The sequence below is a fragment of the Myodes glareolus genome, chromosome 4 (genome assembly GCF_982192425.1).
Source record: "Myodes glareolus chromosome 4, mMyoGla1.1, whole genome shotgun sequence".
Classification (NCBI taxonomy): Eukaryota; Metazoa; Chordata; class Mammalia; order Rodentia; family Cricetidae; genus Myodes; species Myodes glareolus.
Window position 1 is genome coordinate 79,365,789 of NC_142029.1, and position 26,750 is coordinate 79,392,538.

Here is a 26,750-nt window from a genome sequence, read left to right on the forward strand (position 1 = left end):
CCGTCCTGAAGACGAGATCACAGTTTATGTCACAAGCAGACACCCTGCTCTCTAATGCTTGGCGAAACACACTTTGAATTACCATTCAGAGGCCCTATTTCTAAAGAGCTCCAGGGAGATGTCTGAACCGAGAGCTGAAGGGTAGGCATGAGGGAAAGATGGCTGGCAGATGGGAAATGCTAGCAAGTACTAGCTGATGGAGGGATACGTTGACTCTATCCAATATTCGGATTGTTCTGTAGACCATGTGGGGCTGCATGACTCACAGGGCCTGCGCCGTCAGCTTTGCCTTAGAAGAGACTCTCTTCTTAGTCTGAGTGGGAGACGAGAAGGGACTAGTTAGGCAAGACTCTTATGTATAGATTGAGCAAGACGTACCAAACACTAAAAACACTAAACACCGCATAGAGTGCTGGGGGTGGGGGGGGACCCAAAGCGGCCAGGAGCCAACACCTGCAAGACTTACTCACTGCTCCCAGGGATCTCAGAAGGCAGAGGGTGGAGACAGCCCCCTGCATTCCACAGCTGGCATTTTCCACAGCTGAATACAGGAGGAGAAACAGGTTTGGAAAGGAAGTTAGTAGCTGCCTTGTAGACTCACGGAGTTGGTCACCCGCGTAGGATGCCCATATCAGATGAGCAGGTGGGTCTGGCACCAGGACAAAGGGCTGGCCTGGAAACAACACAAACATTTCTCAGTGACACTCCTGTCCCCACTTAATGAATTTTTTTAAAAAATAGACATTGGAGGGCTGGAGAGATGGCTCAGTGGTTAAGAGCATTCCCTGCTCTTCCAAAGGTCCTGAGTTCAATTCCCAGCAACCACATGGTGGCTCACAACCATCTGTAATGAGGTCTGGTGCCCTCTTCTGGCCTTCAGGCATGCATGCAGACAGAATACTGTATACATAATAAATAAATAAATATATAAAAAAATAGACATTGGAGAGGTAACTCGCTCAAACCTGTAGAGACTGCAGCTGTGGATTTTATCTAGTGCTGTGCTGCCTGGAGGAGGGAAGGAGGTAGAAGTCACATCCTGGGAGAGGCAGGAAGGGATGTGCCTGTAGGGACCTGAGACTATGGGAACCCCACCTCTGCAGCCCCACATCCTCAGAGACAAACCGCTGGAGGGAGAATTAAACACCAGCTCAAGAATCACGTTTGAAACCTGCTCATCACTTCCTTAAACAAGTCAATTTCCCTCGCAGACTCGACAGAACTGTAAAGCGAAATTGCACAGAAGGCCCCATAATTCCAACACACACAAATAAGAAACTAATCTCTTTAATTCTTTCGTTATTTTGAAATGTTTTTTTTTCCTCTTGCAGGATTGGAGATCAAATCGAGGGCTTTGCTCTTACACAAGTACCTAACATAACCCTCAGCCTTTTGTTTTCTTAACCCTAAGGACTATTTCTTTTCCAAATAGTTTCTTTTCTTGGTATGTTACACGTATTGATTGTAAAATATGAACCAGGCAGTGGTGGCGCACACCTTTAATCCCAGCACTCGGGAGGCAGAGACAGGTGGATCTCTGTGAGTTCGAGGCCAGCCTGGGCTACAGCATGAGTTCCATGATAGGCTTCAAAGCTACAGAGAAACCCTGTCTCAAAAAACAAACAAACAAAAAATTAATAACAAGAGAGAGAGTTCAAAGGAGAAAATCAAAATCTTTCCAGCAACAACCAGTAAGAGACGGCACCCTAAGGCCTTGCTGATTGCCTCTGACCTCCAACCATGCAGGTATTCTTGTGTCCCGCTCTCTACCCTCTGCAGAGCAATGGGGCATAACACCCAGAATCAAGCATATCTGCCACCAGTGAGACAGAGCTCGGTGCTGCACAAACATCCCACCGACCCTCACAGCAACACCGCAAGGGAGAAAGAGAGACCCATGCCTCCATTTTACAAGAAAGAACACCAGAACAAAGCAGCTCCGGGAACCTATGGCCACAGGAGTAGTAAAGAACAGCCCAGAACCCCAGGCAGCTTTCTTTCTGTGCTCTCTTCTTTTATAACATCTGCTGACGTCATCTTGAACTTCTCACTTTTCAAATACTTGCGTGCCACATTCTTACAAATGGCCTCAAGCTCTTGCCCACATAGTCCCTGGCTGGTCTGCATTCTGTCTTCGCTGTAGTGGGGAAGGCTATAATCATCTTCCTCCCGTGTCATTCTCTCCACTCAGCAAATTCATAGAGGTTGACCGTGTCGGTCAAAGGGTTTGTGCATCCTCAGCACAGTTGACAAATAATATCAACACAATTGGATGGACCTTCTTCCTTTTACAGTTTATAAGGGTTCCGTTTGTTTGCGAGCCTGTTAATGTTGAGAAGTGTCTTATTTGTCATTCACAACTTCAGGAAGTTCATAATTCCTGACAAAGTGGAAAGTTTTTCTAGAATCATTGACCATTCTGTAACTCTTCTGAATCAGCAATCACACACCTTGGGGGCTGGGAAAATTAAGGGCAGGTGATCTGAGAGAAAGACAGTTAATTCCATTCACCTACCAACAATAAAAAGGCAATCACCTCACTCATACAGGGGGTGTCCTAAACTTTCCAGGTATTAAAATGAGTATAAAGCGACAAATACTGGGCACCTACAGTATACTGAACACTTGCCCTAAATATCATAGGAACTGCAAAAGGAGACACAGCAACATCATCCCCAAAATTAAAAAAAAAAAATAGTTGGAAAAGGAAACAAAACAGCCATACAAGAAGATGTTTTAAACTTAATTGCCCTCTCATCTTGTCTTTCACAAACTGGGTTTCCACCTCCTTTTTGGCCTGGTTGAACCAACCTTCAACCGCTGTTGTTAACCATGTGTCTCTGTTCACATCACCTGGGAGCTCGGGGGGCAGGGATGGCACCTTACTCATAGATACGTCACATCAGGTCTGTGAGTGGTTTCACAACGCCTTCCTAATTACTCAGTGATGCACATGAGGGACGAGTTGTCATGTCCTCAGTCCACTCCCGTGTTATTAGTTCAGTGCACACCCGAGAGCACCGGAGCATAGGCCAGATCCCCAGACATTATGTGATAGCAACAGACATCAAATTACCATCAACATCACTAACCCTCTGTCGGCCTAACCCCTTCACCCTGCAGAGTCAGGGCATTCCCATTCGACAGCTGTTGATGCTGCAGATTCTGAGGGATTAAGAGTTCTAGTTTTGACTGCTTCTTATCACTTGTTGATGTCCACAACTCCCTGCCTTGCTTGGGAGTCCTAGAACATGTGATTATCACCAGAGTGCTTAGGAAAGGAACCCTTGGACCAAGTCCGTTTCATTACCCTGTATTTTAGTAGTGTCCTTCCCACCCTCACCCCTCCCATCAACTCAGTTTGTTCAGGCATCTCCTGGCTCTGTCTCTCTGTCCTCTCAGAGCCACTTTGAGGTCTCCTCTCCTTTTCTCCCAGTCATGTCTCACCTGGCCTCTGATGTCCCCCCAAGTTTTCTCTTACGTACTTACTAACATGTTTCCTCTAGAACAAGTCTGTTAAGTAAACAATTCAAACTCAGTAAGTCCTCCCCTGCTTAGAATGACAGAAACATCAGATAAGGAGGGGAGAGAGAGGGAAATGGGGGTCAGGGCAGGGTGGCCACTAAGGCCAGATTGGAACCCGACTTAAAAGTATAAGTAAGGGGATGCCAAAATGGCTCAGCAATTAAGGGGTCCAGGGTCCCAGAACCCACATGGTGGCTCATAACTCTATGTAACTCTAGTTGCAGAGTATCTGACAACCTCTTCTGGTCACCAAGGCCACTGTACACATGTATGTGTACACAGATATACATGCAGATAAAACACGCACCCACGTAACTTGTAAAAACAAAGAACTTTTGTAAGGGTCAATGTGACTGCGAGCTAAATACTAACGTGAGCGGAAGTGGCTTTGCTCCGTCGCCCCTTTCTTTCCTTCTCTCTTCTGCCCGAGGCCTTCGGTATCGGAGAAAGGCATCTGAAGGCTGCAAGGTGAGACAGGCAGGTCCGTGTGCCTTGTTCCTGGTCCCCTCTGAAGACGACAAGGGCCTGAGGTTCCAGGCACACACATGCCTCACATGTGACATCGTCCCCCTTGGGTGTGGTAGATGCCCCCTCCCCCCTTCTGGAGACGCTGGCAACAGAGGCAGCACTACGAAGACTGTGGAAGAGGGAAGACCACCAGAGCAGAAGCCAGGTCCCAGGGGTGCCATCCTGAGTAAAGTGGAAAGTGTGGAAATATCGCGCACCATCCCATAATGTGTCTCGGGGGAAAACGAAGCTCTCTCACTGATACACACTCACACACCTCCCCGGGTGCCAGCACACATCATGAGCACCCCAGACCACACCAGCCCTGCACTGGGCACCATATCCGTGTGACCTCATAAGGACATCACTAGGCATTGTGTCGTCAGTCCTTCCCCCAGCCAGTCCAGGGCAGGCCTGTGTTCTCCCTGCTTGGGATCACTCTCCATCGCTTTTCATTCCGTGTCTTTCCACCTCGCCTTCTCTAATGTCTCCTCTTATCCTATGATATGCTCCAGCTTACAACACTTAAAAAGCAAGGACGGGAGCTGGAGAGCTGGCTTCGTGGTTAAGAACACCTACTGCTCTTGCAGAGGACCCAGGTTTTGTTCCCAGCACCCACATGGCAGCTCACACCCATCTACAACTCCAGTTCCAGAGGACCCAATGCTCTCTTTTGTCTTCTGAAGGCATACACATGCTGTCCATACATACATTCAAGCAAAATATTCATACACATAAAATAGATAAATCTTTTAAAAACATCGGAAAAAGCAAGTAGAACCGGACATGGTGTGCACACCTGTGATCCCAGCGCTCGTCCTGCAGCAGCAGGAGGATTGTGAGGGCAAGGCCAGTCTGGACTAGATAGCAAGAGCCTATCTCGAAAATGAGTGGATGGATGGATGGATGGATGGATGGACGGACCAACAGACAGACAGACGGATGGGTGGATGGACAGACAGAAAGACAGATCAAATACTTCAGAACTTCCCTTCGTGTGGGTCCCAAAGAAGAAGATGGAATGATGGAAGGGAAGTTAGGCACTCGGGGGCTGGCCCCAGTGTGATTCTGACCCCAGTCATCTGGAAAACGGCTCCATGGATCAGAGCCCCCTGTTTAAGGTGCTCCATGGGTCAAGGCACCACTACTCAACAGTCTTTGAGTAATTACACCAGCTCATAATGGAGCTCCAGTACCGGGCGGGGGGGGGGGGGGGGGGGCTGGGGGTGATGCGGGGGTGGGGTGGGGTGGGAGGGGCTTTTCATCTTATGCACCAAAAGACAAATCAGCATTCCCACTATAGTTCCCTTTGTTCTGTAACCATTTAAAGACACACAGCCCTTTCCATTTGAATGGCCTTCTCTCTTGGAGCCCCTCCTGCTCTGGGAGTTTCTTCAACAGAGGTGGCTGAGGCGCTCAGCTCTGGAGTGCCATCCACAGCACCTGATCGTGGGGTCACAGTAGCTACAACCACTGTTTTCTGTCTGCTGCTACAGCCCCAACCCCACTTCTCTTCTAAACCCACACTGCTCTCCCCCACTCCCCCCGCCTCAGTTTACCAGCTCAAGCCACTGCTGTCTGAACTCATAATCACTCATGGCTGGTCAACACCCACCACTGTCAGACGCACTGGAGAAACCCGCTTCAGTCAACCGTATTGCTCACTCTCTCTGCCTTGAAGCTGTCCACCCTCTAGGAACTATAATCCTACTCTCCCTGTCACCGAGGGTCCCTCTTAGACACTTCACCCACTTGCTACCCAGTCTCAGGGTTTCCTGTCAATCAGCCCCATATGCTGCCGCTTTCTTGTTTCTGAACAATTGCTCTCCCTGTTGAAGTTTTCCTTGTCAGTGCTAACTCCCGGATTTAGACATCCAGTTTGGAAATCCTTCCTGCGTGACAGATTTACATAAGCGACTGTAAGCTGCACATCCCTGTCACACTTGCCAAGGTCACCTCAAACTGAACCACCTTGTAAGGAACTCACAGTCTCCACCCTGGCCCTCACTATGCTCCTCCTGGGATCTCTGTCTTACTCAGAGACACCACGCACTACTCACCCATCCAGGCAAACCAGACACCCTGAGTCATCCCTCACTTTGCCTTCTGCCCCGGAGCCTACCGCTAAGATCCGCTCTCTGAATAGCCCTATTCTTCCGCTCTCCCCTGACTATGTCTTCAGCTCATCTGGAGTGTTGCCACAAGCTCATCATTAGAACCCCTGGTTCCAGAGTTACTACTCCTACACCTATTTCCCTATACACAGTCGCTAAGGTAACCATCTGACCCCAGATCTGGAGATGTCAAGTTCTTGCTTTCAAAACTCCCTGTTGTCTGTGGACAGGATTCAAAATCGTTGGCGTGACCACCACGGCCTCCCGTGACTAGGTGCCCATTCGTTCTCGGGCACCAGCACCAGCACAAGTCTCTCTTTGTTCCGGACGTTCGCCTCTCCGTCATTCCCCGCTCACACTGTGCTAGTCCACACTGCCACAAGTCTCTCTTCGGGGACCCTCGCCCTTTCTCTTCCATCCTTCAAACCAGCTCCTCTACTGTCTGTTCTAAGAGGCATCACAGCCCTTCCCTTGCTCTCCTGAGACCTTCTCTGCTCAGCTCTACCTCAGTGTTGGTCTGCTGTTTTGAAATTACCTCTTGATGGACCTGTGTGCCAACATCTAACCAAGAGCTATTGAAAAGGAGGATTTACCAGGATGGCTGTAGTATCTGACGTCTATTATGTGCTCAAAACTGTGAAACTGAGTAATTCTCACAGCAAGGATGTGAGGTGGTGTTACACATGAAGAGACTGAGTCTCTGCAGGTCAGGGTGTTTTCAGGTCTAACCTGGGAAACACGAGCTAGGCAGGAAGATATCAGGTCTAACCTGGGAAACACGAGCTAGGCATGAAGATAGAAAGGAAAGTGAGATGCCAGGGCCTGGACTCAGGAAGACGGTCTTGATGAGGGATCTGATGAAAAGAAGGAAGGAAGATTCTAGCAAATGAGAGAGTGTAGACTTGTGACCTTGACATTGTGGGTTCCCTTTCTTTTTCTTTCTTTCTTTACTTCTTTCTTTAAAGACAGATCTTTACCATGTAGTCCAAGCAAGTCTGGCACTTGTGATTCTCCTGCCTCAGCCACGATACAAGCACATGCCACCGTATCCAGCGAACCTTATTGTTTCTAGGTAGAATCCCGAGACACTAAACTACCAGGCCAGGCCTACTCACCCCTAATTCTGCTAGATGCTGCCGGCTCTGATGCAGGCAGTGAGCCCACAGATATCCGCCACTCTGAATCACAGCCGGCTTCTCCCTTGCTCCTTACTCAACCCCAGCTTGCTGAGCAAGAAGACATCACCTCTCTGACACAAGGAGATTGGAGATTCCTAGTACAGCTCATGACAGGGAGTGTCCACAGATTACCCGGGTGGTAGAAGATACACACAGGAATATGTGCAGACAAGATCTACCAGCCTCCTACTTCCTTTTCTTTTTTTTTCTTTTCTTTTTTTTTTTTTTTTGGTTTTTCAAGACAGGGTTTCTCTGTAGCTTTTGGAGCCTGTCCTGGAACTAGCTCTTGTAGACCAGGCTGGCCTCGAACTCACAGAGATCCGCCTGCCTCCGCCTCCTGAGTGCTAGGAATAAAGGCATGCGCCACCACCATCCGGCTTTCTCTTACCTACTTTCCAGCAGCCTCCCTGTGCAACAGGAAGACAACAGAGGGGGCCAAGGCAAAAGGCTTGGACATCAGACAAGCCAAAGAAAGCTGAAGCCCAAGACCAAGAAAACGAAGGCAACAGTGTGATCACGACAGGAGCAGGAGAGGTAGGGTCGATGACCCCGCACCCGTACACATCAGAATACAGCCCTTCCCTGCACTCCTATCTCCAGAGGTCCAGTGGTGCCTGCTTTTACATGAGGGAGACAAGGATATTAGGCTGGAATAATTCCAACTAAATAAAACTGAAACTATCATCTTAGTCTATGAAACACAAGGACGGCTGGGACTGGCAGGTAACAAGGGAGAAAGATAAGGTCCCCTTTGCTGGTCAACGCCAAGCCAAACACAGGTGCAGAGCCAGAGGGCTGTGGTGAGAGCACCCTACTCTCTGTCCTCACTTAATTCAATGACAACCAAGACAAGGCCTCACCTCCTCAAGCTATGTCGTGAACTCGCTTTAAAACCCACGGTCCTAGGAGCAGAGAAGGTGTTTCCTGCTGGGGCAAAGGGAATGACCACAGATTCCGGGGCCTGCAAACAGTCCTGCCCACATTCTTCATTCGCCAGTGGAGACTTTCAGACACTTGCCCACCCCCCTCAGATAATGGCCTTTTGTTGACCGGTTCACAAGGAAATGGACTCTGTTGTCCTGCTTTCTCCCCTCCCCTTAACCAGCTCCACCCCATGTCAGCTGCAATGGAAGGCACCAGCCGGGTCAGCCACCTCCGGGTGTCTGTGAGGAGTACATGCAGTCCTGACTCACCGTTCATTGCTCAAGAAGGGAGAGAAGCCTGGGAAACTTGGGGTCCCCCTCTGGAGAAGGAATGGCAGCTTGCAGGCACCCACTCGGAAGACTCTCTCCTGTAGTAAGAAGAAAAAGAAACCACCATTGAGTATTTTCTCCTTGCGTTTATTGTCTAATTAAAAGCTTCCAACAAACAGGCAATGGGAGATCCCATTGTGCCCCTTTGGTGGAGGAAATAGGACCGTGAGCTGCTTGAAGGTCACACAGGTAACAAATGGAACCACAGAGACACAGACACACACCTTCTCCACTTCAGAGATCTGGCTGAGACCAAGCACTCAGGAGCCACCCATCTTCCTTAGGATGGCCGATGGTGCTCCCAGTATCGGAACTCCTCGTCCCCATCAGAGTGTGATCCTCCCAAGGCTAGAAACCACTTTCTGATGGTGTCTTGGGAGTGATAGCAAGAACACAATGAGGACCAACTGAAGCATATTGAATATGTGTGATGTGTTGGCTGCTATTGAAATAATATCAAGTACTATTTTTCCTCTACAGCGAGGTTTCGTGATCTCAGCATTACTGACATTTTAGGACAAATCTGTCTTTATCAAAAGGATTGCTCTGTGTTCTTAGACACCCTGACCTCTATCTCTTAAATGCCAGTTGTGCCCTCAGACACCCCATATCTGACAGCCTCAAATACCCCCAGACATTGCCAGATGCCCCGTCGGTAGGGGGAAAAAGTCACCCTCACAATTGAGCACTTTTGCTCGAGAGAAAACAAATAATTGAAAAATCAGCAAGAAACTGCTTCCGTCTCTGCTCAAACAGCCATTACGGTAGTTAGTCGGCGAGAACTCCTGTGAGCCATCATCAGCGCCCAGAGCACTCAGAAAGCCCAAGACAAATCTTCCCATTGTCCCAGACCAAACAACGGGGATGCCACCAGCTAGAGGGACTGTGTAGTCAATTGGCCTGGGTTCAAATCCCAGGGCATAGTCCCAAGTCACTTTCTGTAAAGAAGTAGAACAGAAATAAGCTCCAAAACTGTCATCCCCGTACCCACCACCTCCTCCCATTTGTCACCAGACCCTTGAAGCTATCAGGAATGTCTGGTTTGTTTGGGTCTTTTCCCACCATCCAGAAGATGAATGTGAACTAAGGCAGAATCTCTAGCTTATAGCATAACTATTGGTATATCCATCACAATAAACTAGCATATTATCTTCTGTGGAATTGTTTTGATACCAAAAGTTGATAATATAATTTTTTGTGTTAATTCTAAAAATTTGATCTAACATTAACCATTTTATTATTAGTAAATTATAAAGGAACTATGTGAATCAATACACCTCCATCTGGCATCTATCATAGTCTCAAGATTAAAAATAAAAAATATTTCATTAAAATGTCTGTATCTTTGTGTGGCGATAGATAGATAGATAGATAGATAGATAGATAGATAGATAGATAGATAGTAGATGGTAGATAGGTAGATAGATAGATAGATAGTAGATGGTAGATAGATAGGTAGATAGATAGATAGATAGATAGATAGATAGATAGATAGATAGATAGATAGATAGATAGAAGATAGTAGATGGTAGATAAATAGGTAGATAGATAGATAGATAGATAGATAGATAGATAGATAGATAGTAGATGGTAGATAGATAGGTAGATAGATAGATAGATAGATAGATAGATAGATAGATAGATAGATAGATAGAGATAGACAGATAGTCTTATGTATTCCTTGTGTACATGAGGATGGCCTTGAACTTTTAACCCTCCCGCCTTACCTCCCAAGTGGTGCTGGGATCATAGGCACGCACCACCATGGTCAGTTTATTGATCTGCTTAGGATCAAACCTAGGGCTTCTTAAGGAATCTCTCTACCAACTGAACTCTATCCTCAGCCAGAATGTTTAATGATTAGTCAAAAATGTTATGATATTAGTGAGTAAAGATAGACACGGGTTATGTGGTGATGTTTATAAAAAGCAATGCTTTAAGTGCATCAAAAACTATAAAGAATTGCTTTTAAATAAACATTTATTTTAAGAAATTATTAAATATTTTATGTTATTTTTTTAAAAAAACCTATTGTTTAGGTAGTAAACTTCAACCAAAGGACATATTCAAAATATGACTGTTGTGCAATATTAGTTTAAGATGTATTACATTCACTTTTGCTGTGAAGCTGTGTTACTTTGCCTGCCTAAAACACTTGATTGGTCTAATAGAGAGCTGAAAGGCCAATAGTGTAGCATGAGAGACATAAATGGGGCTGGCAGGCAGAGAGAATAAAAGGAAGAAAGAAGAGCAAGGAGCAAGAAAAGAGGAGAGGAGGTCACCAGGGGCCAGTCATGGAGTAAGAAGGGAAGAAAGACATATAGAATAAAGAAAGGTAAAAAGCCCAGAGGCAAAATGCAGAAGAAGAAAAAGGAGTTAATTTAAATTAGAAACAAGCCAGGCATTCATAAGTGGAATAAGTTCCAGGAATAAGTCTCCATGTATTTATTTGGGAGCTGGGTAGCAGACTCCCAAAAATTAAAAAAGAAGAAAGAAAGGAAGAAAGAAAGAAAGAAAGAAAGAAAGAAAGAAAGAAAGAAAGAAAGAAAGAAAGAAAAACAAATATGACTTTTAAATCTGTCTTTCTCAATATTTGGGGAAAGGGTACTACCAATAATTCTGAAGTTAGTGTGTCAGTAACAAATGACACACACAGCAGGATCACAACTGTGCACGTGTCAGGAGAGTAGATGCTGTCCTCTGTTCTGGCTTGCAGAGGAGATAAGCTGCCACACACAATGACAGCATGTGGGTGCACCTACATAGTGTTAGATCAGCACGTAGGGGAAATCACAGCTGATTAATAGCAATCACTCGCAGCTTGTAAGTCAATAAAGTGAATCTGAGGGTCCTCCTGTGGTTCAGTTCACCAAATGATACTAGCAAAGATGGTTTGGGGCTGGGCTCGGGGCTGATTTTCATAGCCAACTTGTGAATAACTGGGTCACCACTTGTAAGTGTATGTATATGACATCATTCACCTCATGGGACCAGGGCTTCTCTCTCCTCTTCTCCCAGAGACAACACTTGGCAAACATTTGACACATGAGTCCCATTCTTCCCTTGAATCCTTATCTTTCTTACCTTTCTTCTCCCGACACACTTTGGTATTTTTTAATCTGGTGTTTCTCAAAGATATTCAAACACCACCTGTCCTAGTAAGGGTTTCTGTGATTAAACCACCATGACTAAAAGCAACCTGGGGAGGAAAGAGTTTATTTCAGCTTAACAGCACACTGAGGGAAGTCAGGACAGGAACCTGGAGGCAGGAACTGAAGCAGAAGCCTTAGAGGAACACTGCTTACTGGCTTGCTCTCATGACTTGCTTGGCCAGCTTTCTTATACAACTCAGCGCTGCCTGCCCAAGGATGGCACTGCCCACAATGGGCAGGACCCTCCCACATCAATCATTTATTAATCAAGAAAATGCCAGATAGACTTGCCTATAGGCCAGTTTTATGGGGGTGTTTTCTCAAGAGTTCCTCCTCCCAAATGGTTCTGGATTGTGTTAAGTTGACAAAAAACTAACCAGGACACTTCCTGGATAGATTAGGGCATTAGAGAATTGATAAACTTTTCAAGAATTGGAAGGAGGGAAACCCCATGAGAAGTTTACTTTCTTGATTGTGCAGCTAATGAGGAGTCTCCATCATGGCCTTGTTAGACCACCCTGCTAACCCACAGCTCATCCGGGAATTCCAAGGCTCCCACACTGATCAATCTACCAGGGATTTTTCTCGCTATGAAACCTTCTGCTTAAACAGTAGGGACAATACTCAGAGTGTCTTGATAAAGCACTATACCTTTCAGCAGAACTGAGTGGGAACAAAGAGGAGTTTTGCTTTTCCAGTGCTCCGCACAGGTTTGCTTGGCTCTCTGCAAGGCGCTGCAATGGACAACTCTTGCATTCTTGCCTCTCGGGGAGGAGGCCTCATATAACTAACTGGCCTTGGAGTGTCAAAGCACCCATCCCCACCCTAACTCTTAGTCCCCTGTGGGAGACACCTATTCTCCTTCCTCTTCCCTTTGGAGACGGGAAACACGGAGCTGTGACTTCTCTTGTCTTATTTCACTTCCTCATCTGCCAACCCACTCTCACCTGACCACCAGAGTCTTCGACACTTCGGTGTCTACCTAAAATGAATGAAATCAACTTCTGCTTTAGGGAAAGGCTGTGGAGTCTAACCCTGGGAAGGCGCTCAGACAGTGAATGTTCTTTATGAAACACGGCCTTCAAGTTCCTCCTCAAGCGTCACCCGTGACTGTTTTTGACATAGTAACACAGGGCATTTCCAAACAATACAATGCAAGGCAAACCTTTTAGATTCCTGGTTTCTAGACTGTGAATATCAAGACCTAGATATGGCACCAACTTTTTTTATTTTTCCAAATAGTATTAAAAAAAATAAACAGTTGAAATAAAGGAAAAATTTTTCATCTACAATAGATAGGATTTCACTTAAAAAGGATATTAAGACAAAATATCAAAAAACTGAGGTTAAGTATCAAACAGTCAACCCTAAAAACATACATACAAGTAACGTATAAACAGGTTATATTTAGGAACATATACACATACATGAATACATATTTCCATGCAATAATAATTGATGAAAAAAGAGGCCATGAATTTGAAGGAAAGAGGGGAGGGGCATACACGAGGGTTTTGAGGGAGGAAAGTGGAGACATGCTTTAATTAAATTGCAATCTCAAAAATAAAAAAAAAAAACAGAAAAACTGGGGTGAACAAGATGGCTCAGCAGGTAGAGCTGACTGTCACCAAAACTCAGGCATGGAGTTTGATTCCTAGGACCCACATGGTACAAGGAAAGAATGAACTCCCCTCCAGGTTATCCCCTGACCGCCACATCTGTGCCATGGCATGTGTGTCCATCTAGATACATATGTATATACAAATAAATGCAATAAAAATTGAAATATCAAAAAACTTCACTGCAGAGCCTGTGTGATTACTCGACCAAGATGCCTGAGGAAATCCAGACCCAAGACCAGCTAATGAGGAAGGGTGAGACTTTTGCCTTTCAGTCAACAATTGGCCAGTTAATGTTACTGATCATCAATGTTTTCTATTTAAACAGATTTTTTGTGGGAACTCATTTCAAATTCATCAGACATTCTGGATCACATCAGATATGAAAGCTTGACAGACCTCCGCACCTAGACTTCTGGGAAGGAGTCACACATTAATCTCATTCCCCACAAAGATGTTCAAACCTTCACTACTGGGGATTCTAAAACTGGAGTGACCAAGGCCAGTTGAGTTAATAACCTTGGCATTACCACCAAGCATGGAACTAAAACCTTCATTGAGGCTTTGTGGTCTGGTGTGGACATCTCTGACTGGGCTGTTACGTGATGGTATTTATTCTCAGCATGTTTGCTGGGAAAATGACTGTGATCACTGACCAAATGATGAGCAGTACTCCTGGGACTCCTCAACAGGGGGCCATTCACAGTGAGGACCAGCACTGGAGACTCTACCGATCTTAGAACTAAAGTTATCCTGCATCTTAAAGAAGACCCAGACTGAGTACTGGCAGGAAAGAAGTATAAAAAAGGTCATGAGGAAACATCCTCAGGGCCTTAGTGTCCCATTTCTCTTTTCAAGGAGAAGAGCAAGAAGTCAATGGTTAAAGAAAGGTATAACATGTGGGCCAGGCTTGTTGGGGTTTCTGTCCTGCCCTGTTCCCACAGCCTGCAAGGACCCAAAGAAAATACTCAGAAGTCTACATTAATTGTAAACTGATTGGCCCATTAGCTCAGGCTTCTTATTAGCGCTTGTCACTTATATTAACCCATTATTCTATGTTAACCACATGGCTCGGTACCTTTCTCAGTGGGGCAGGTCACATTCAGAACAGGTTCAAGACCGCTGCCTGAGATGATCAAGACTCACAGGATACTCTAGTCAGGACTTGATCATAACTCCAAATTTTCTTTAGGTTCCCATAAGATTATCAGCGCCCCCAACCAGCTGAAAGTAGCCTGAAATACTACGACCACATTCCCAAAGAATGAACTATGAATATTTTCCTTTGTTTAAAAAAAAAAGAGGGGGAAGCGGTACTGGAGAATTGTCTGTATTCTGTCAATCATGTTTTAAGTAAATACTGATTGACCAGGCAGGAAGTATAGGCAGGTCAACCAGACAGGAAGTAGAGGCGGGCAATGAGAACAGGAGAATTCTGGGAAGGAGGAAGCCCATTCCTCCCAGTCCTTCCCGGATCACCGAAGAAGCAGGATGTGACCTGCCCTGCTGTAAAAGGTACTGAGCCATGTGGCTAACATGGATAAAAGTAATGGACTATATAAGTTATAAGAGTAAATAAGAAGCCTGAGCTAATGTGCCAATCAGTTTATAATCTAATGTAGACTCTTTGTGTGATTTTCTTTGGGGCTAAACGACTGCAGGAACTGGGCAGGACAGAAACCCCAACAAGCCCACTCCCCATGTTACAGAAAGGGGTGAGTGGGTTGGAAGAAGAGGAGGAGGAAGAGGCCCTCTGAATTAAACCTGAAATAGTTCTGGTTCTGAAGGAGGAAGAGAAGGAATGAAAGAAGAAAGGAAGGAGGGAGGATGGAAGGAGGAAGGTGACAATAAGAATACTGTTAAGGAGAAGTGCCCTGAGAAGAGGAACTCAAGAAACAAATCCCAGGAGACTAGAAATGCTGCAGGTGCAGGCTGCAAGAACCTGACCCACAGGAGTTAGGAAGACCCTCTGGAGGCGGGGCTTGTTGTTGTTGTCAAAGGACAATTGGAACCCTGAGTGCTTCTTTTTGTCCCAAGATGTGATCTACTTGAAACAGAAGAAAAACAGAACAGCATTAAGCTGTGTGTCCACAGAACTCTGTTGTGGGCAGCAGTGAGGAACCAAGCCCCCAGAGCCTGAATTTTACTGGAGGAATGGTGGGTTCCCAGAAATTCCCTCTAAAAAATTCCCACGAAATCTTGCAGAAAAGTGAAATTTTGAAAATTGTCAGAAAGAATTTGATGGAAAAAAATAAATGCTTAGAACTGTCCATCGAAGTTGGTGAAGATAAAAGGACTATACGTTGTATGCGCATTTCTCTAAAGCGTGGGATTCATGGAGACTCCTAGAGCCCGAAGGTTTGGGAGCTGCATTCCTGCCTCTGACTGCACACCTGAGCCTGAGGGTGAGTGGTTTCTCCAGAAGACCACTGCCCCAGAATGAAGGAAAATCACAAGCATGGCTATTTGATCTCAAGGCTATCTTGGTCGCTGCAGAATGAGCCCAGAACCAAGGCTTAGAAGTGATCTGTGGTTCCCTGGCGAGTAGCGTGTTCAATAGCTGGAGAAATCGAAAGGGTACACATTAGGGTCAGTCGCTGAAGAGGGCTTGGGACTTCCAGAAGAGGAAGAAGGAAATACGGAAAAGGAAGATAAGGCGAAATGTGAGAACCTCTGTGCCTCTTCTCCACCACGGCACAAGATCACAATGAAAAGGAGAAAGCCATGCCGGACTTCGACTCTGCAAGCTTTGCCTCAGTGTCTGTGTGGGGGAGAGTGGGCACAGACTGACCCAGGCAGCCATGGTGCTGAAGCAGCTCACAGGCCAGACACCTGTATTCCCAAAGCTAGATACACTATCAGGCCCTTTGGCATCAGGAGAAATGAAAAGATGGCTGTCCACTGCAAAGTCCGTGGAGTCAAGGCAGAAGAAAGGCCTGAGAGTTGGAGTATATGAGTTGTAGAAAAATAACTTCTCAGATGCTGGAAACTCTGCTTTTGGGATTCAAGAACACATGGACCTGGTGTCAAATATGACCCAAGCATTGGGATCAATAGCCTGGATTTCTATGCGGTGTTGGGCAGTCCAGGTTTCAGCATTAAAGACAAAAAGTCAAACATAGAATCAGCAAAGAGGAGGCGATGCACTTGTTCCAGAGGAATTATGACAGGACAGTCCTTCCTGACAAATTTTATTCAAAAGGTCAATAAAATTTTCTCAGAAATGAAAATTTAAAAAAAAAAAAGATGGAAAAGAGAAAGGAGAAAATCTCTGCACCATTGTCAAAGGCCTCGTGGGTGGGGGAAATTGAAACAGAGATCATGTCAAACTGGTGACATTCCCATGTTGTACTGTCACTGGCACGCATGGGTGGACAGCAACAATGGGTAACCAGGCAGCAGAGAAAGCCTTGGCAATGCACCCTGACTGCTCTGTTATTGAGACCTTAAGGCAGAGGCAGAGGCAGACAAGCACAATCTGTGAAGGACCACGTCATCTTGCTGTCTGGAACTGCATTCTCGTCTTCTGGCTTCAGTGAGGAGGGTCTGCAGACCTCTACTGACAAGCTCCACAGGATGGTGGGGACGGTCCACAGACCTCACTGTGGACGACTGAAGGAACAGCAGCCCTTGAAGAAAATGACAGCACATCACACGTGAGGAAGGAGATGGGGTCTCACCACTTACCTTCACTCCTTCTGATGAGACATTGCCCAGGATGCTTTGGGTTAGCAGGCTAAAGTTCTCAGCGGCCTGATAATTGAGAGGTAGAGAGGATTTCTTTCTATCCTCAGGTGATACTCCTTGCCTTAGGCCATACAGCAAAACTAGAAATTCTTTTTCCAGTTTTGCCTTGGCTTACTTAATTATTTAAAAAAAAAATTGGCATTCTAGATTTTCTTTTTTTCTTCCTTTTTTAAATTAATTAATTAATTTATTTATTTATTAAAAATTTCCACCTCCTCCCTGCCTCCCTTTTTCCTCCCCCTCCCCACTTCCTCCTCCCTCTCTAGTCCTAACAGCAGTCAGGGTTCCCTGCCCCGTGGGAAGTCCAAGGTCCTCCCCCCTCCATCCAGGTCTATAAATGTGAGCATCCAAACAAACCAGGCTCCCATAAAGTCAGTCCATGCAGTAGAATCAAAACCCAGTGCCATTGTCCTTGGCTTCTCAGTCAGCCTTCATTGCCAGCCACATTCATAGTGTCCATTTTGATCAAATGTTCCATCACTCCCAGTCCAGCTGGCCTTGGTGAGTTCCCATTAGATCAGTCCCACCATCTCAGTGGGTGGACATACCCTTCGTGGTCCTGACTTCCTTGCTCATGTTCTCCCTCCTTCTGCTCCTCGTTTGGATCTTGGGAACTCAGTCCAGTACTCCAATGTGGGTCTCTGTCTCTATCTCCATCCATCGCCAGATGAAGGTTCTATGGTGATATGCAAGATATTCATCAGTGTGGCTATGGGACAAGGCCAGTTCAGGTACCCTCTCATCTGCTGCCCAAGGAACAATCTGGGGACCTCTTCTTGGACCTGGGAACCCCTCTAGAGTCAAGTCTCTTGCAAACCCTAAAATGGCTCCCTTAATTAAGATATTTACTTCCCTGCTCCCATATCCACCCTTCCTCCATCCCATCCATCCCATTCCCCCAAGCTCTCCCGAAACCTCCTCTTCTCCCTTCTCTCTACCCATCTCCCTTACATCCACCCCCCCACCCCCGTGCACCCAACTTTTGCCTGGCAATCTTGTCTACTTCCAATATCCAGGAGGATAACTATATGATTTTCTTTGAGTTCACCTTCTTATTTAGCTTCTCTAGGATCACGAATTATATTTGGATAATAAAAAAAATCTTTAGTTTGGTTATTTATTTATTTATTTTAGAATTTTATACAATATATTTGACCATAGTCACTCGCCTCCCTCAATCACTCCTCTGTAAATTCTTTTTGGTAGACTTTTATTTTATGAGCATGTTTGCCTGCATGCATGTCTGTGTACCATGTGCATGCCTGGTACCTGCAGAGGTCAGAAGGTATGGGATCCCCAGAACTGGAGTTATATAGGTAGTTTTGAGCCACCCTGTGGTTTCCAGACACTTCATTGTAAACTTCAGTGTAAGGTCTTGCTTACCTCATAGTCCAAAGTGTTTTCATAGAGATTGATTTCTTGGTAGATCAACGATTTAGTCACCAAAGTGTTCTGAGACACACCTTAATTCTTAGAAGAAAAATTAACTTAAAATGGCTTGTGTTTGATCCTGTAGGATCCTCTTGTTAAGTCTTCCATCTCCTGTGATTAATTTAGCATGAATTTGTACTGTGGGAGTAAGTTAAACTGAAACAAGTTGGTGGGAGTAATTCCCCACAGCTTCTCTTCCACAGTAAAATATTAGGGAACCAAACCCTAACTTCCCCAAGCTATAAAGCTGAATGAGAAGTAACTGAACCAGGTTTGTGAATGGAAATGTCTTGTCCACGTCCATTCCACTTTAAAAGGTAAATACAGATGAATTTTTAAAAGGGGGAGTGGGCGGAGAAGCCAGAATTAAACGTGATCAATGGTTGTCAGCTCCAAATAAGCAGAACACATTTTGTTTTCTTTCTAAAATCACCATTTCACTCTTGTTCCTATCGTTCTACAAAGACAAGTGAAGAATTCTCCAGACTGTCTCTGGGGGTCGTGGCCAGCCTGGAGTTTGATGATGGACTCTAGTGTGCCCCTTAGACATCATGAACTTGAGCAACACACCCAACACCAAACCAGGGACCCCTGACACATACCCGGTCATCAAAGTACAACATCAGGTACATCCCACTGTACGCTTAAAGCACACTCGCATAAAATGAAGACACTGATGTGAGCAGATAGATCCTAGAGCAACAACTGACTGCTGTCACAGTAGACTTTAAGGCCAACAAACAGCACGTAGGCTAGACAAGAGTCTCAGATGTACTGGAAAGCACACACATGGCAAACTAAAATATGCTGTATTATGGCTACATCGGATGAGAAAATACTACACAGAGCAAACACATGCTAACTAACCAGGAAAACTGTACAGTATGGAAGCTTTTTAGTATGGGACCCATACCACAGGGGAGCTATATAATATGGGAACTAAACAATATGGGAGCTATACCATAGAGAATCTATATGACATGGGATCTATATAGTAATGAAGCTACATCATAGAGAAGCTATATAGTACAGGAGTTAGAAACTAGAGGAGCTATGTAATATGGAAGCTACATAGTAAAAGAACTCTGGCCAGTAGGAAGAGGCCAGAATCTGATGTGGGATTCCCCTCTCTATGCTGTGAATACCATTGGTTAATAAAGAAACTGTCTTAGGCCTGTGCAGGGCAGAATAGAGGTAGGCAGGGAAAACTAAACTGAATGCTGGGAGAAAGAAGGCAGAGTCAGGAGAAGGTGAGTAGCCCTGCCGGAGACAGATGCTGGATGGAACCTTGCCAGTAAGCCACAGCCATGTGGCAATACACAGATTAATAGAAATGGGTTAAATTAAGATGTAAGACTAGCCAGTAAAAAGCTAGAGCTAAAAGGTCAAGCAGTGATTTAATTAATACAGTTTATGTTTGGTTATTTTGGGGCTGAGTAGCTGGGAACAAACAAGCAGGCTCCTACAACAAGGAACCATGTACTTTCACGCTTGGGGCAAGTTCTTTCATCTTTCTGTCCTGTTTCCTCAATCCTATATGAAGGAGCACCATGAAAGTTATTTCTCAGGGGAAGATGGGGTCACACTTCCTAATGCGACATCTTATAGTGAACTCTGTTGGGCAATGAGAAAGAAGGTCGGCATCTTCTAGAAGGCTGGCCACCGTTACCCCTGAAGCCCAGAGGCTACCCTCAGGACCATTAATACACCACTGTACGGCAACAATCAAAGGCACAGTCAAACCAGCATCTAGGGACTAGATGATTGAGGTTCTCTGGTCCTTTCCCCCTTTGGGCCTTATCCCTAGAGTGAGCACCGTGACCTGCCAAGGCAGTAAAACAAACAAACAAAACCCAACCACAGAGAGGGCCTCACTTTATAGGAAGCATGCTGCATTATTGCCTTTAAACCTGGATACCATCCTCTTGCAAATGCGGTATTCTAATAGGAATCAGACAAAAGGCTGGGGCAGGTTAACTGAAGCCTGTTGGCTTCTCAGGCCTGTGCTCTTGGCCACATCACAGTCACACTTTTGACATACTTAGGAGACAAGATCAAAACCCCAGGGCTCCTCAAACCAGAAATCCCTGCCTCTGACCACTTCTGGTGAATTCAAGAGACTTCAGACTTTAACCTTGGAAGGGCAAACGCTGTCTCTTCCCTGATTTGGTCTTTGCCACGGGGACCAGTGAAGGCCTACAGCAATTGGTAAACTTTCAACAGAACGAAGATGGAAGGAGGAAGAGGGAATAAAGGAGGAAAAGAGGAAAGGTGGAAAGGCGAGAAAAAGCAAAATAACTTGTTTACAACATTTAAGATACGGTTCTAACAGCCTACTCCACTCCTCAAAACAATTCACACGTAGCTTTCATTTAATATTCATGAAAATATTGAGAATTGGTTTTTATCTCCTCAATTCCCAGAAAAATAAAAGAGACTTAAGCTAGAGGGGTATCTCAGGATAGGGCCCCACACTTAGCAAGCCTTGGGTTTAACTCCAAGTCCCTACCTCACCTGACAAAAAACATGGAGTCTAAAGTTTAAAGAGGTTGGGGAAAGTCACTGCTATGAGCAACACTGGATACGAAGCCCTGTAGTGGTCCATGGCTCCGGCTCCCCTACGTACAGAGCACAGAGTATAAACAAAATGCATCTTGAGAAGAAATCCACAGGCCTTAAAATTCACGCTGATGGTCTTTGTTCATCTCAGGGTTTCAGTGTCCTCACCACTGTTTCCAGAATGCTCCCATCACTTCTTGAGAAGCAGCAAACCAATTAGCCCTCGCTTCCCTTTCACACCTTCCCCCAGGCCCTGGCTACCACTTCCTGCATCTGCAGACTCACCTGTTCTGGACACTTCACACGGTGAGATCATTCAGTATGTGGTCTTCCGTGCTGGCCTGCTTTCACTGAGTATAATCTAGCCAAGGTTTCTCCACCAGCAGTGAGTGAATCAGTACTTCAGTCCTGCTTTTAAGTAATAGTCTATTGCAAAAATCTTCCGCATCTTGTTTATTTATTCATTATTTATCCAAAGTTGATTTGGAACTACTAGGAGGAGTGCTTCTATGAACACGCGTGCAGAGATTTTTGTGGGGAGTTGAGGTTTGGAGTTCCTGGACCATACAGTAGTGAGTCTATGTTTAACTGATTAAATGCCAAACATTTTCAAATGGCAGCCACATCATTTGATATTCCTGCTGGAAATACATGAGTGTTCCGGGGAGGATCTCTAGACCACGCCAACAAGAGAGTCATTGTTTCCCATTTTGGGGGTTACAATCTGTGCCCAAATTCAGGTCCAGCCACCCATCCTCACTAAGACAACTGAAAGAGCCACATTAAACAGCATGAAGCAGGAAGGATGTTTTCTCCCTGTGACCACGTTGGGACCAGACTTGAGGGGTCAGTGAATCTCCCTGTCCCGCCTGCCAGTGTGGCCACATTAGACCAATCTCCTTTCCTTGGTCTCCACTTTAAGCTTTTCTGCTTGGCTTATTGAGGGCAGGTGGCCAGATCTGACTTGGGGCCCAGGTTGTGACTCCCCAGGTTCAGCAACACTACTGTAGTGTCTGTAGTGTAGGATGACAGTGTGGTTTTCACTTGCATGTCTCCAATGACGAAGGCTACTGCGTGTCCTTTGGCATGCATATGGAACACAGCTATTTCTTTAGAGAAAGTATTCAAATTCTGTCCATCTATACACGTGCCACACACACACACACACACACACACACACACACACACACACAGTATTTCTATCCATAAATGTTTTCTCCAATTATGTGGGCTATCTTTTTACTTTCCTTTATAGTGCCCCCTTTGATAAACAAAACATTTTATTTTTGATAAAGTCTAATCTATCTTTTTTTTTCCCTTGGGTAGCAAATCTAAGCAGTCATTATCTCAACCAAGGCCAGAAGGTTATACCTTTTCTACAAGTTTCATAGTTACATTTAAATCCTTGGTCCATCAAGAATTAATGTTTATATATGGTCCAACCTCTTTCTTTTGCATATGGATCTCCAGTTATTAACAACATTTGTTAATAATGAAAACATTGTTCTTCCTCATATTGCTCCCTTTGTTAAAACATCAGTTGGTCAGGGCTGGGCAGGGTAACTCCATGGTACAGCCCTTGCCCAGCTTGTGCAAAACCTGGGGATAAGGTGAAAAAACAGAAAACACTGAACTGCTCGCCTGCTCATCAGCAGAGGGCTTCCTTCCCCTCCACTGATCTATGTGATTGAACCTAGGCCATTCTGCCCTGTCTCATCACAGCTTTGCAGTTAAGTTTTAAAATCAGAAAGTGTGCGTGCACACACTGCTTTGTTTCTACAAGATCGTTTTGGAGATTCTGAGTTCTCACAGTTTTCAGTATAAAATCTTCCACGCCTCTTGTCAATGTATCCAGCTGAGCAATCTTGAAGTTTACTGATACTTTGGACAGGCAGTTGCAATCTGCTGCCCAATTTTAGTAGTTTTTAAATGACTTATTATCAGGGGCTGTCTCAGTCACTGTTCTCCTGCTGTGAAGAGACACCATAGCCACGGCAACTCTCACAGAGGAAAACATTCAGTTGGGGCTGGCTTACAGTTTCAGAGGTTTAGTCCATCGTCATGGCAAGGAGCATGGTGGCAGGCGGGAGCTGGAGAGCAGCTGACAGTTCTGCATTCAGATTGGCAGGCAGGAAGACAGAGACACTGGGCCTGGCTTGGGTATTTGAAACCTCAAAGCCTACCCACAGTGAGACACTTCCTCCAACATGTAATCCCTGTCAAATAGCACCACTCCCTAATGAGCAAATACTCAATTATGTGAGCCTTTGAGGGTCATTCCCGTTCAAATCACCACAGGGGCTACCTATGGTGGTTTACGCCTTTAATTTCCCCACATAGGAGGCAGAAACAGGTGAATCTCTGTAAATTTGAGGCCAGCCTGGTCTACATAATAAGTTGAAGATAGCCAGGGCTATAAAGTAAGATTCTATCTCAAAAATAATTAGCAATTTAAGATATAAATTAATTAATTTATTTATTGGGTTTTTGTTTCTTTGGGGTTTTTTGGTCTGTTTGTTTGTTTGTTTGAGACAGGGTTTCTCTATGTAACAGTCCTGGTTGTCCTGGAACTCACTCTGTAGACCAGGCTGGCCTCAAACTCAGAGATCCACCTGCTTCTGCCTCCCAAGCGGTGGGATTAAAGGCGTTAATTTATTATTGAAATGTTAACTGCAGAACTTCTTTTTGGTTCTCTGATTTTTAAAAAACCGTATCTGTCTCTTATTGTTACTCTTTATTTGATGAGACACAATTTTATGTACCTTCCTTTAATCTTTTAGACACATTTTCTAATTCTTTAGATATATTAATCTACTAAATATAACAACTGGATTTCCTCAATTACAGTTTCAGTTTCCTGAGAGAGTTTTCCTTCTTTATGGGCTGGCCATAGTTTGGATTTTTGTTGTTGTCGTGTGTGTGGATTCTGTTTGTTTGTCTGTCTGTTTTTCGGCGCTGGGAACTGAAGTCAAGGTCTTGTGTGTATTAAGCATGCTCCCCATCAGTGAGCTCCACTCCCTGTCCCTGTCTCCTAACTCTTTTGTTGAAGACTGAACATTCAAAAACAATGATGTGGCAGCTCTGGGTCCCAGATTCCCTCCCCTCCCTGCAGCTGTTGTGTGTTGTTGTTGTTGGTTCCTGAGTTTTCACGAATGACAGTAATTTCCTTCAGTCTTTTAATCAAGAATGCGCCCAGGCTTTGCTGAGTGCCCTCCTCCCTCTGCCTTTGGGACTTGACTTCTGTGGCCAGCTGGGCAGTTTTATGACTCTCACCTTGGCCTTCTCTTCCTGTTTGTGAGAGCCTCAGCAGGTGACAAAGGGGAGAGGGGTTTCCTGGTCCTTTTCTTGTCACTGCAGAACCACGCCCAAACAGCCCAGCTTCTCAAGAATTTGTGGGAGTGCTCAAAACTCTCTACGAATATCTTTTATGCTTTCTTTTTCTTCCTTCAATCTCTTGATCCCAAAGGAAATCACTGCCTCAACACAATGCTTAAAAATCCCCACTGACCATCTGTGACCAACACCCTATTCATAAGGCTGTTTGTAGAGAAATCTCTGAATCCAGTCAAAATAACTGTAAGTCCTAAGAATGTAACTTTAAAAGCAGATTCCAGAGAGGTCACAGAGACAATAAGCCCACCTGAGAGATGGCTATTTTGGAAGACCCCAAACCCATGCTGGCTCTTTCCATCAGTTACTAGTTTTCTGGTCTCCACAATTATCTAAGTAAACTTGTGCCTTTCTGAGCCCACCTTGGAGATGAGGTTAGCTAGTGGGTTAAACTCAAATACCACAGCCATCCTTTTCAGTGACACCCAACTACTCTTTTTCTTTAAAAACGTGTTTCCAGATTATTTGAAAACCTTTGGTTAATTTCTCGAGGTTTGTAAAAGGCAGATTTTGATCATTATTGCCGATATTCTCACTGCTGAACAGATTTCTTTTAGAGGTCCTCGCCCCAAGATGCCGTGTTTCTCTTGAAGGAACACTTAAAAATGTTATTGTGATTCAGATCCTGTAAGACTTTCAGCAGGTAAAGGGTGCTTGACACCAAGCTTAATGGCCTAGTTCAATACCCAGAGCCCACATGGTGGAAGGAAAGAACAGATCCCCACAAATTCTCTGCACACGTGGGGAAGAGTGCATATACAAATTAATTAACTAAAAATTTTAGAACTATTGCCTAGGCCCAATTGTATTTTTATTTCCTTTTTACTTACAAAGTAACCCACTTCTTCTCACTCATCCCCTTCAGTGAGTAAATTACAAAATTTGAGGGGAGCTGGGGATATGGGGGAAAAAATTCCGACTTTTAAAAATAATTTCCCCATGCTCTGGCACTATGGAGGGAAGTTTCAGGAATAATGTGGATCTAATCAGTTTCTTCCCAAATAAATAAATAAAAATACAAGGGAGGTGCCTCAGCTGTGCAGGAAGCTCTGGGTTCAATCCCGGTGCCAAATATACTGGGTGTGATGGTGCACCCCTGTAAGCCCCAAATCTGGGACGTGAAGTTAGAGGAACAGAAATTCAAGGTTGTGGGCTGCAGTCATGACCTAGCAGTTAAGAGCTCATATGGTTCTTGCAGTGCAAGGGAGTTCACTCCCAGAAGCCATGTTATAACTGCTTGTAACTCAAGCTCCAAGAGATCAGAGACTCTGGCCTCCCAGAGCAATTGCCCTCACAGGCACATACCCACACACACTCACACAAACATGCAATTAAAAATAAAATAAACCTTGGGGGTGGCCACACACACCTTTAATGCCAGCACTCGGGAAACAGAGGCAGGCAGATCTCTGGAAGTTAGCAGGCAGCCTGGTCTACGTTGCAAGTTCCAGGCCAGCCAAGGTTACACAAGTGAGGCCCTGCCTCAAAACTTAAATAACTAAAATAAAGATTATGGCTTTGTAGAAATTCAAGGTCATCTTCCTGCACAGAGAACTCAAGGCAAGCCTAGAATGCATGGGACTGGGTCTTAAATAAGTAGGGCCACTTGGAAGGCTCTGTGACTAGATGCATCAGCCACCAAACGTGAGTTCAATCCTGATGCCCCCTGTAACGGAAGGAAAGGAATGACTCCTGGAAGGAAGGAAAGGAATGACTCCTGGAAGGAAGGAAAGGAATGACTCCTGGAAGTTGTTGACTGACCTCCCGACACGCGCGCTGCATCTTCCTGTCTCCAGCTGCATCCTCCTGTCTTCCACCCCAACACAAAATCAGCAAATGTAATTCAAAACCAAGTCAGTAAATAGCCAGATAGTCTTTCCAGCTCGAGGCTAGTCGTGAGATGAACTGGAAGTCAGAGGAGCACCAGAAAAGGCTATGCAATGTTCCGAGATAAAAAGGGCACCCCTGCCTGCGTGAGAAAGGCAGAGAGCTCCCAAACAGACCACCTACGTGCTAATTGCTCAACTGTGGACTTCCACTTCCAGGCCTTTACCACTTCTCCACTGCTTCAGAAGGCAGGCGCCGAGGTGAGGGACATGCACAGTAATCTGGCCAGTCCTCTTCTTGAGCAAAACTGGAATTGGTAAAGGATTGTGGGTGACACAAAAAGTGGAGGCTGGTGATTCATTCCTGGCGATGTCTTGGGCCAGATTCCAGAAGGCAGTATTTTCAGGAGGGAGGGAGGGAGATTTGCATACATGACCTCACCCAGGAG

General features: G+C 45.2%; 1 long non-coding RNA gene and 1 pseudogene across 1 annotated transcript; one reads left to right on the forward strand and one right to left on the reverse strand.

Annotated features, from left to right (window-relative positions):
• Positions 1 to 448: 448 nt before the first annotated feature.
• LOC148122339 (uncharacterized) lies at positions 449 to 26,685 on the reverse strand. Its single transcript, XR_015737722.1, has 3 exons — positions 26,486 to 26,685; positions 8,518 to 8,615; positions 449 to 673 (listed from the first exon to the last, which is right to left on the reverse strand). It is a non-coding gene; the product is annotated as an uncharacterized LOC148122339 (long non-coding RNA).
• LOC125388726 (large ribosomal subunit protein uL5 pseudogene) lies at positions 16,049 to 16,558 on the forward strand (annotated as a pseudogene).
• Positions 26,686 to 26,750: the final 65 nt, after the last annotated feature.